Raw genomic sequence first — 11,533 nt, forward strand, 5'->3', positions numbered from 1 at the left:
AAAATAGGGGTTTTTCTTGCTAATGCGACGGATGAGCTAAGACCTGTGAAACTGGTCGCATTTTAAAAAGAGCTAAAACAATGTCTATAGACAGAGAATGCGGTTGGTTAAATGTTGCGTGAGCACACGGTTAAGAAAAAGTCTGGGACAAAACAACTCTAGTTTAAAACTACCTTAATTCATATCTAATAATCGTACTTTTGTGCAAACATATTATGTATTCCCAACCACTAAGCAGCTAAATCATGCAATACTGTAAACATATTAAATGACGAACGTTAAAACAATGCAAAATCTTGATCAAGAAAAATGCGTTCACACGTAATCAGCAATATATTATTAGCTGGTGCCTCTACAGTAATGAAAGTTTTATGTTCTCTGTTGGTAACTGCTAAATCAGAAAGAGATGAGAGCAACTGTAATTGCCCACAAGAACCTTATGATCACCTATGTAATTGGATGTCATTCAAATAATCATTTTATTAACTTTGCCACTTGTGATTCCTATCAAGAACACATGGTGGAAATCGTTTTAGAAATATGAATTCAAAGGTAACAGTTGTCAGAAATGTTTTGATAATCATAATGTTTCTAACTCTGTTACAATATAAAGACATAATATGCAGAGTGTGTATCATAATATCCTCGTGTGTTGGATGTAATGCAAAAGTAAACCTCATTGGAATAATAACTACTGTAGGTGTTTGATGCGTGACAATAATGTGCAGTGGGATATATCTTTTGTCATATACAGCAAATAGATTGCATAATTAAATCAATCCACTCTCAATGAATAATATCCATTTGCATTACAAGCACACATGTCAAAACCAGCCTCTATACTATGTGATTATTATTATGATAATGATTATAGCTTAAATGCCAAGAATTTGTCTGTCTGCTCTATTCGATCTCGAAGATGTTTTAACACTTTGTATAAAGATAATAATAAATAGCCTACTACATCCTTCAGCTTTTTTTCCGTTTAAAACATATCTGACTTTTAACTCAAGTGCATTTAAGTTTACCTTATGTTGTTTTGTCGTTGAATGAAACAAGCACATGTTTCAAAAATGCACTGTTCAGACATAAGTTTATTTACAGTGAACATCATAGTTATGTTATATGTGATGCAAGTCGCTATTTCGTCAGGAATTGTGATTTGGATACATAAAGGAAATATATATAAAAAATATAGACAATTTGAAGAAAAAAAAGATACCAAAAGTAGCTCTATTAGATATTTTATTAGGTTATTTTCAAAACCAAAGAAGACGCGAAGTTTGACATTTTATTCCACTTCAAAACGTGTACACAAATTGGTATACTAAAACCAAATTCAGTAACTAATACCCTGAATCAAGAACATGTTAACGATACGCTCAAATGACACCGGTACTGAGAATAAGTAAAGAACAAACTGAATTTTTATGAAAAACTATTGGGTCCAATCTTACAAATTACACAAAACACTCCAACTGGTCGACACTTTTGTGTGCATGCAGAATTTAAGCGATGTTATCTTGTTTTGGAAAATTGTGCAAGAAAGAGGTTCTGGCCACAAAACGTCTGTTTCTCGCTGCATCGTTAAGTTTAGCCTTTTTAATTTTGTCGAAATAGTATAGCCTATATCAGAGGTAGTAGAGTATTCAGATTTGCAAAATTTCTGACTAATAAGGGAAATTTTAGCAAAACAAATGTTTACTTCCCCTTTTCTCCTTTTATTGGCACTTCAATACACAAAAAACTTATCATATTACTGAGTGCATTTTCTGCATTACTTTTTTATATTGAAAATTATTTGAAATCTTCAGACTTTCGTAAAGATTAACGAGATTTAACTTCCTCCCATTATCAAGCATCTTTGTCTGTGTTAAATAACCAACTTGCTGTCAATTTAAACATTTCAAATTTCAATTGAATTACCTTCTGAAACTGCCTTCGAAATTTTTAACAAACTATACAATTAATAATCTTGAAAGCAGAATTATATACGTTGACCGAACTAATTTAATAGCCACGTTTTTGCATGAAAACCGCCCTTTTTCTAGGTAATATGTCTAACATGGTTTTTTAAAGGTAAGTTTTACATAACAGACTCATTAAGTTAGTGCAAGTATTTTATTAGCGACAAGAATGATTTAAGGAATCACGTTAAACACGGAACTCCATAAGCCGAATTCTTGGTACCTGCGTTAGTCTCAGAACATTGCGATCTGTGCAGCAAAGGTTCAGGTATTAGGCATCGCCAGTAAGAATATACAAGCTCCCATAACAAAAGGCCATTCATAATCTTTGAATCCTGATTATTTGGTTGATTTTGAGTATTGTTACCAATCATTTCCTAACCATTTGTTTCAATGATAAGCCAAGAAGCCTGACAAAAGTGATACATGTATATAAGAACGATCCATATAAACTCCACGCCACCAATTGAACATACAGCCGGCAGGTAACAATTGGTTATATTCACGAATGAAGAAATAAATAGCATGTTGATTTTGTAATGCTTATTATATCCCTTATTTATTCCATATATCGAAAACTGTGTCCTTGCTGACTTTATGGATATTTCGTTTAACTCAAGATTTCTCGATCCTTTTTCAAAGAAAGGTTTTACATAACAAACGGATTAGGTCTGACCTCTGTCCTGTCTCGGGGCGTTATTATACTCGGGCCAATTATCACACAATAGCCCGGCTCCGACATGTATTAACCTCTAAATAGGAGGCTGATAGACGGCAATTTCATACACAATATGTTCTATATCACCAAGATATTTCCAAATACATGTTAACGAAAATAATTATTTCACATTAGTGAGCAATGGCGATGTTTGCTATTTGTTCATGAATTTGAAAACAAATCAATATGTTCGCATACCTTCCAAATAAAATTCATACTACATACTGTGTATTAGAATCGCTTAACGTTGGAAAAATATGAATACTGTTGACGGATGGGGCCACTCAGAAAAAAACTAACGAAACATTTCTCAAATTGATATTCTTAACCTGATTTTCATCAAGTTTTTCTTAATTGTTTGGTAAAAACAATAGTGCTCTTAATTGCATTATTTGAGGTATTTATTTATTTTAGCATATGTTTTAAACACAACAGTGGCTTTCGTGTTTTGCGGTGCAAAAATGAGCCTTTATTTACCAACCCCTACTGTGAGGCTTTTAAAGTTAGATTGATGCAATAGAACCAAACACATTATAAAAGTTACAGGTAAGTGCGCTGCAATAGTCGCAACATTGATGTTAATATGAATTTGAAAGCTAGCCGACGAATCTTAAATAAATCTTGGTCAGGAACCTTTGGGAATAGATACTTATAGATAATTACGCAGAACATGTAAATATGTTGCCTTACTTACCGACTACAAATAGTCGAAACATCCTCAGCCAATATCGGCTTTCATTTAATTAACTTTACACTAGCAATAAACTTGCACGATGAAAGCAATGTTCATATATCCTAGTATAGATAGGTTTACCAGTAACTGTTCTGAAACTAGCTGATTGTGTTAAAAAAGCAACAATTTACACTACATTTTCTTAGTTAATGACAGGCACTTATCGGTTCAGAATGGGGATTCGATTTTCATTGCCTGTGATTGCTGTGAACAAAATTGTTAAAGAAGTAAAATCACGCCTTTCACGCTTCAACACTTTCATTTATCATTCAAAAATGGGCCTGACTCGACAATGATTACACACAGTGTTGTATGTATTTCTGTACGTGTGCTTATTAACCCTGAAAAACATGTGTACCAAAGACTGTGTGTATGCTATTGCAAAGGTTAAAGGTCCAACACATTGATGTCGACGACGACACTGACACCAAGGCTAATACTATACCTCGTACTTATAACTTCGAAAATTCAACGAGCTAAATATCAAAGGACGATTAATTATGATTTGCTTTCGGATATAACACTTTGAATAATGAATGCCATAATTATATGCCATTGCCATGGTACTTCAGTAGCTCTAGCAACAAGCGCAACATCTTTTGCACAAAAAATCCAGGAGCAAATGAACTTTTAGGTACGACTTACAATTTAGGGGAAAAGTCACCACGATGTCAGTTTAAATTGTGAAATATTACCAGACAGACACCAGCATACCTCCAAATTAGACTTTCTTACTACTCTAGTGTTTGGCCAATACATTACCAGTGACCTGGTTATTCACTAATGGATGCGGTACTATATTGGGAACTATCCGGTCTACATACGATCACAAATGTTGCTAGCTATATTTTGACGGAGATAAAGATGTTCAGATCTTGAATCTATACAAGCTTCTATATCACATTACAGATGCGGTCATTTCACACTTTTGCCTATTACTAATTTCCCACATGCACCGATATAAACCGTCCCGTTTCAATAAAGGATTTTAGCCGTAAGTTTAATAATCTTAAATCTGTACAAACGTCAAGAAAGGCAACACGTTGTTTTTTTTATTTGATCAACGTTGTGGCCAGCTTTTTCATTGGCGAAAGATAAAATCAACCAAATATGTAGCAAACCAATGATACCATGGCAATAAGATAAGTTTAATTTACGACTAAAATCGGCGGATATATTGTATAAAGTAGTATGCTCATGTCATACTCCATTATTCTGCAGATTATTGTCACAACTGACTTCATGCTATTTTCCAAATGCTGTGAAAACATTAATTTTGCGCATAGAACTGGCCCGAATTTCTCGAAAATTCTGAAAAGTAACAAGCCTCAGAAGCTTATTTCGTCACGCCAATTTTTTACTAAATCTTGATTTTACAAAATCAAATTTGGTTCATAGTGAAAAACATATAAGGGTTCTATTAGTCAAACTGACTTTTATATGGAAGTGATTTGAAAATGTAAAAAATAATGTTTCAGAAAAACTCAAACGTGATAAAGTTTCTATCATTGGTATCAAGCAGTCATTGTTTATCAATCTTAAAGCTAATGCCCAAGAGCTAATGTAAGGTTCAAATTCGCCGTCTATACATCACACTGCATATCACCATATAATAATAGCTTTATCTACTAGACTGGGCTCTCAAGCAATGTGAAAAGTCGTAATGTCTTTGATTTTCGTGAAAGTATTAGATAATCTTACTAAGAACAAAACGCCTTTCCATACTTCGAAATCTTTGACGCATTTGTAGTAATGATGATAACATATCTCAGACAGATTAGTAAGAATGGTCCATATGAAAATGAGGAACAATAGCAGGTTTGAACAGTACGCATGCTCTTTTATAGTGATATACGCGCACATTATTTTGAATAATGAAAGTAATACTCAGTACTTGTATTTGATATTCAAAGAAACCTCAGAATCCACCACTCAATACTTAAAAATAGTTTTGATGCCTGTTTAGCAAGGAAAATTGTGTATTCTCTGTTGATAACTTCTATTTCTGAATGAGATTAGAGCAACAGTAATTGCCCAAAAGTACCTAACGATCCCCCATGGTAATTGAATGACATTCAAATATATATGCTGGTAATATTGTCCTTGGATATAAATCAAATGGTACTTATAATCATAAATAAACGTGTGTTTCCTTACCCTAAAACTTCCACACACTTATCGAAATGACAATACATAGCTGGTGTAGCTATTCCTTTAACAAATTTATCAGTGAATATCCTTGAATTACTAATTTTTGGAAGATTTCAGATGTTGAACACAAATGTTTGTATAATTATGACGTAACTAATAAATCCTAACTTAGTATACAACCGATGAAATGTAAGTTAACCCTCAGAAATATTGATTCACACACATGAGATTCAGATTTAGATCATTTAAGAAAATGCTTAATAGGAATAGCGTGTATCATAGTCATATTAAATTCTTCCCCTAAATTGACTAGCATAACTACAAAAACAGTAAACACACCAAATGTCAATCAAGAATATTCATGGTCATATTAATACAAAATGGATTGAACATGGACCTCATTTAAAAGTAACAACATTAGGTTATGACATAATGCGAACGAAAACACATGTTGCTCATGGTAATTTAAGTCATTTGACCATTTGATCAGAGGGAACGTCAATATGTTGTTCCGGTTTGGTGACATTTAGATTGGCAAGTGGACCAGATTTCTTCGAACAGTCCCTACTCCCTGGTTACTGCCACTTCATTTTATACCTGAAAGTGTAAGAGAAACACATTTAATGTAGATATATATCCCCTTTTTTTAAAATACGGGACACTTGCTTCCAAAACAGAATCTAAAATTCTAAACAGAAACTAAAAATAATTAGAAGCTATTCATTGTATTTCACAATTTGTTCACCAATGGCAAGAGATTAGAGAAAAAAAGATTTACATTCACAAAACATGCTCATTCTCATGACCAAAACATATACACTTTTGTGCTACTTATATCATGCTTTACAAAGACATTCCCCTAATTACCGTCTTCTTACAAAATGGTGAAGCCAAAACGGTGTTTCCAAAAGAATCTGTATTACTACATCTGATTAAGTTCACTAAGAACAGAGGGTTTTTCTGTACTACATATAGGAAACTATTGTAAAATCCCACGTTCACAAAATTGGATGAATATTTATAAGATTAAACTTGTCATTATCAAACATTTTTTTCTTTGCCCCATAACTTACTTACTTTTATTGTAAACGTTTGGTAATTCAATCATATTCAAATCAATTATTCTTGAAGGTACTTGTTCTTGTTTTTGGACCAAAAACAAGGTTTCACGGTGCTTTATCTAAAACACGTACTTAATCATTTCTTAATCGTTCAAAACGTGTTTTAGTGGGAGGCGAAACCTAGTCAGCAAAGTCTAAAAAAAATCCCACATGTTAACCAATGGGCCACCTGTACTTATACAAAAGTGATGGATATTTTTACGTTTGAACAATAGCATCACGTAAATGATGTCAATTAACCAATCACGCAACAACAAAGTCATAATTAAGTGACCATAAGCGTTTTAACGCTATTGGGAAATTGTGTTTTTCAAAGATAATATTTAAGCAAATATGAACATTTGATGATGGATTCCAGCGTTTCGTATCTTATTTTTAACAGTCCTAATGAGTTGCCACACTTTATTCCGTCATACAAAAATAAGTGCATTTTACAAAAACACTTGAGCGAATTCTTGTAAACTGTCTTCGAGATTTCGCCAAAACTTAATCATTATTATACTTTAAAGCAGAATGAGCACAATTTTCTGAGCTTACCAGAGAATTTAGAAATAAAAATATCTCTTAAATGTTTCTTATTACCCTACTTTCAAAAATCGAAGCTGTTGACAAAATGTATATCTCTGTTCTGTAAGATGTGATGAAATTCGATAAACAATAGACAAACAACATTCAAAACTTCCAAAGGTATGGGTCATGTGGCAAGCATTAATGCATTTTTATTTCCGTTTTTGTTGTTTTTATTTAACATGGAACTTGCTTCTGAATTTCTTTCAAAAACAAATGTAACGTTTGAATCTGATGGGTTCTTTAAGTGTACATATATAACGAGAGTTGTTGTCAGCAAAAAGTAAAAGATGTCAGTTTTACTATCCATCAAATTTAGTTTGTACTTGTAATGTTGTATTTAATTGAGATAACTTGGCTTTACCAGCAATATATAACTAATGTATAATAATAGAAACGATATTTTTATGATTATGCACGCATTTCAAAAGATGACAGACAACTTGACTAACAAGATTCATTTATTTTGTGAGGCCTTTAAAGCGCTAAGTACGTAGTCAATAACACATTATAAATACCAAAGGTCATAGATTAACCTTTGCAAGTATTACATCTTTGCCCAGTGAGGATGAAACCAAACTAGCCAAGTCCTCCCAGCTTCAAACAATTCACAGGCTGAAACATTACAGCTAAAATGTCATTCCGTACATACCAGCTGGTTAAACTAGAGGCAAAAAATGAACCACTTCAAATTGACATTACCTTTAAATGTATTACAAACAAGATATTTTTCATGTTTATTTCTAACATAAGATCTTAAGCAGTAGAGAAGTTGTATTAATATGAGCAATACATCTATGGACAGTTAATTATAATATCTTTTTTGTCTGACATCATCGGCAAATATCTTTCAAATTTATATTTTACTTTCTTAGTTATAACCACATTCATACAAACTATATTGATATAGAACATGCAGATAAAGCTCGGTGGTGAATGAAATTTGATGAAAAGCGGCTACACAATTATACTGAGGCTTTAGGGAAAGAAATGACCACAATGTCTGTTTTAAATAGTCTTATAGAATAGCTCCTAATTAGATTTAATGACCATGCTTTGACTTGCCAATACATTACAAGCTATCTGGATTATTACTTATGGATGTGGGGCTATTTGGGGGACTATCGGATCCATACTAAAGGCCATAAATGCTGCAGTTCAATAGGGTCAACTCCATCTATCAAAGACTCAATTCTATAGCACTTAGATGCTCTGTTGTTACTTTTTGCATAAATTACTTTAATTGAGCAAAGCCTGTTATTTCCTAAATGCGCATTTAGGTCAAATGTGAAAGTGTCATTGAACGAGATATGTTCAAGAAGTTTGCAGAGTTGGTTTAATAACTTCTCAATTATCTAAAAGATATTATAAGACAGGACCATCTAATGCAACATCAGCAAAAAGGTTTCGAGGGAAGGCGATATTCAAAGCCATGTTATGCTACGGCGGAGTACGCAATATGAATTTAGGATTAACGAAAAGTATTATTTATAAATAATACATGGATGTAATTTCTCTTCTATAATTTGACACCTAATACCTCTGTAATTAAGCAGACATATATGTTCAAAGGAAATTTAACACAGACTGAACAAATTGGTATGTGTACCTAGTAGGGACCGAACCCACGGCCTCTCTCCGTATGCTTATAGACAGTTACGACTATGAGGGTCAGTATATTTACATAAAATCACCGGTTATCCTTGCCTCTTCCTTGTAAAAACACGAATTCCGCACACTAAGGTCGATTTTCAATGACCTTGATGCATATTGCAACGTGCGTTAGTTACAATGGTTGCCAAATGCCAAAATATAAAACTATTTACGGCGCATGTAACAGTGAAATGTGATTATTTTGTTTAACAAATATTTAAACGAATTATTTCTAGGTTTAAACATGAAAAATATCGATGTATAAAGCAAATCCATTGCACTAAGAATGCCTACAACTCCCAACCACCCATGCATTAAGACAGCCACGTAATATACAGATTTCAGTGTGACGTTGTGCACGCTATATTTCAGGGCGTCTTGGTTGGTAATCAAATAGTTTGGATTTTATATCCATATCATGAACTGTGTTATTGTTGTTACAGTTTCAAATAAAACGAAATTACCAAAATCCACTTCTCGTTAGCTCGTTCCATCCGAAACTAGTACGCTTGGAAGAATCACGCAACCGCGTGTACAGTGATCAAGCACGTGTGTTGGAACACCATTACGTTAAAACAGGCAAGTGACCAATTGCGGCATCATTGTTTTGAAGAAATTAAGAAATTATGGTCACATGCAGAAGCTCCATTTCGTTATTGAAACTGTACACAAATGAATTTGTTGCTTTAAGCATTTTTTTCTTTCGGTGTGATGGCATGTTTGTTACTTTAAGCAAAACCTTCAACCTCCCAAAACCCTTGAATGCAAAACTGAAACTAGTTTGAAATAAATAAAAAAAACGCTCTTAGACTAATTTTTCGGTTATATGGCATGTTTGTTATTGCAATAAATGCTTTTTTTATCAAACAGGGGGTTAAAAATATCAAAAGTTTACCAGAAATCATTTAGATACACATACATTTCGAAGTTTACATAACTAAAAGATACTAGTATAGGCCTTGGTTTTAAACATATATGATATTTGTGGTTAAATCGAGATAAATAAACGCATATTACTTTTGTTTTTAATGTTAAAGTAGTTAAAGCATCTTGAAGGTCTAATATTTTTTTGGAAACACATTGTTTATCATTTGTTTGGTATGGTCAATTCAAAATATTTAAATTTTATTTAAAGGGAATCGCTACTTATTTGTAGAACTCACTTTTTTATAACGAAGGATACCGAGTTTAATTTGAAACAAATGAGCATAAAACACGGTAATTCTACCGTATGAGACTAAAGTAGACTACAGTAATTCTTTTAGCATTCACCAATCATTTTATATTTTTTGCGCCTTGTTATTAAATACAAGGTTACAATCTTGTTGTCAGTTATTAATATTTTCCATAAACGCATTATTTAGTAAGTAGTTAAAGGTTTTATAGTCAAAATTGATGTTTGTTATATTTCTGTATGTAATGATTTTGAATAAGAGTGTCAATTTAAGATTATTCCGTAAAACGGAACCTGTTGTACTTCTAACATTCCTCTCAATACATTGCATTGCAGTTTTAGACCGTTGTATTCTTGCGTATTGTTGAGTATACATCATGTTATTCTAAGTTAAAATATCATTAATGCACATTTTTGATAATAAATACCATTAAACTTGTTATAATACATATATATTTCCTTTTATTATCATACCTCTTCTAAACTGAAATGGTATAAAAAAAAATACACTATGCATCTCAAGCTTGAGTCAAAATTAACTTAACTTAGTATTACAGCACCTGGGATTTTCATGCCCCAAAGGGTGGCATATATAGTTATCGGATCGTTTATCCGTCCATCCGTCCGTCCCCACGATCAATATCTGATGAATGCTAAGGTCCAGCGTTCGTTTCAAACATTAACCTGTTAATAAGCGTGCAAGCCGATTCGCTGTCATAACTTAACATTTCCAAGTTAATATTGTAAAAAAGGGCAAAAGTGTGAATTGAAGTAACAAGAAGTAAGCAGAGGATGGTGCTTCTAGGGCAATGTACCTGGCCGCAAGTTATTGTACACTATTAAACAGTCTAATAAATGGCAGCGTGGTGCAAATGGGTGATTATGTCACTCGGGCCATTATCGATGTGCGAGGGATATTAATCATTGGCACCGCGCGGGCATATATATTTATCTCTAAAGTACTAACTATAAATATATCGGAAAGTGTTGCCAGAAATAAATAAAACTGTTAACTGGTACAAATGTTCCTAAAGCCCCAGTCAGACAAAGCTTATAACCAACTCTAGACCTCCGGCGTCCGGTGTTCGCTAGAAAGTGAATTAGAAGTGTTTTACAGGTTGTCATTGATCGGATCCTGATTTTCGACCAATTCAGTCGCCTGGATGTCTACGAATCTGCAAGTGAACCATTTTGAAAACCAAAGTGCTCGCAAACGGGTTTTCTTTCATATTTATTCGGTCGGCGTCTAGACGGCGACTGAGCAACGACGGGTCACCGTCCCGTTTTCAGCCATTAACTGAATGCCGATCACTTTGTGATGGATCGCCGACTGGTTTCCGTCTTATCGCTGACCATTTGACAACCGATCCCCGATCTTTTACCAAAACATGACACAGGAGCCAGCTATCATTTTATCGGAGAGTGCAGATCATCAATTCGAAGAAAGGT

Source organism: Mya arenaria, chromosome 3 (assembly GCF_026914265.1).
Source record: "Mya arenaria isolate MELC-2E11 chromosome 3, ASM2691426v1".
NCBI classification, from domain to species: Eukaryota; Metazoa; Mollusca; class Bivalvia; order Myida; family Myidae; genus Mya; species Mya arenaria.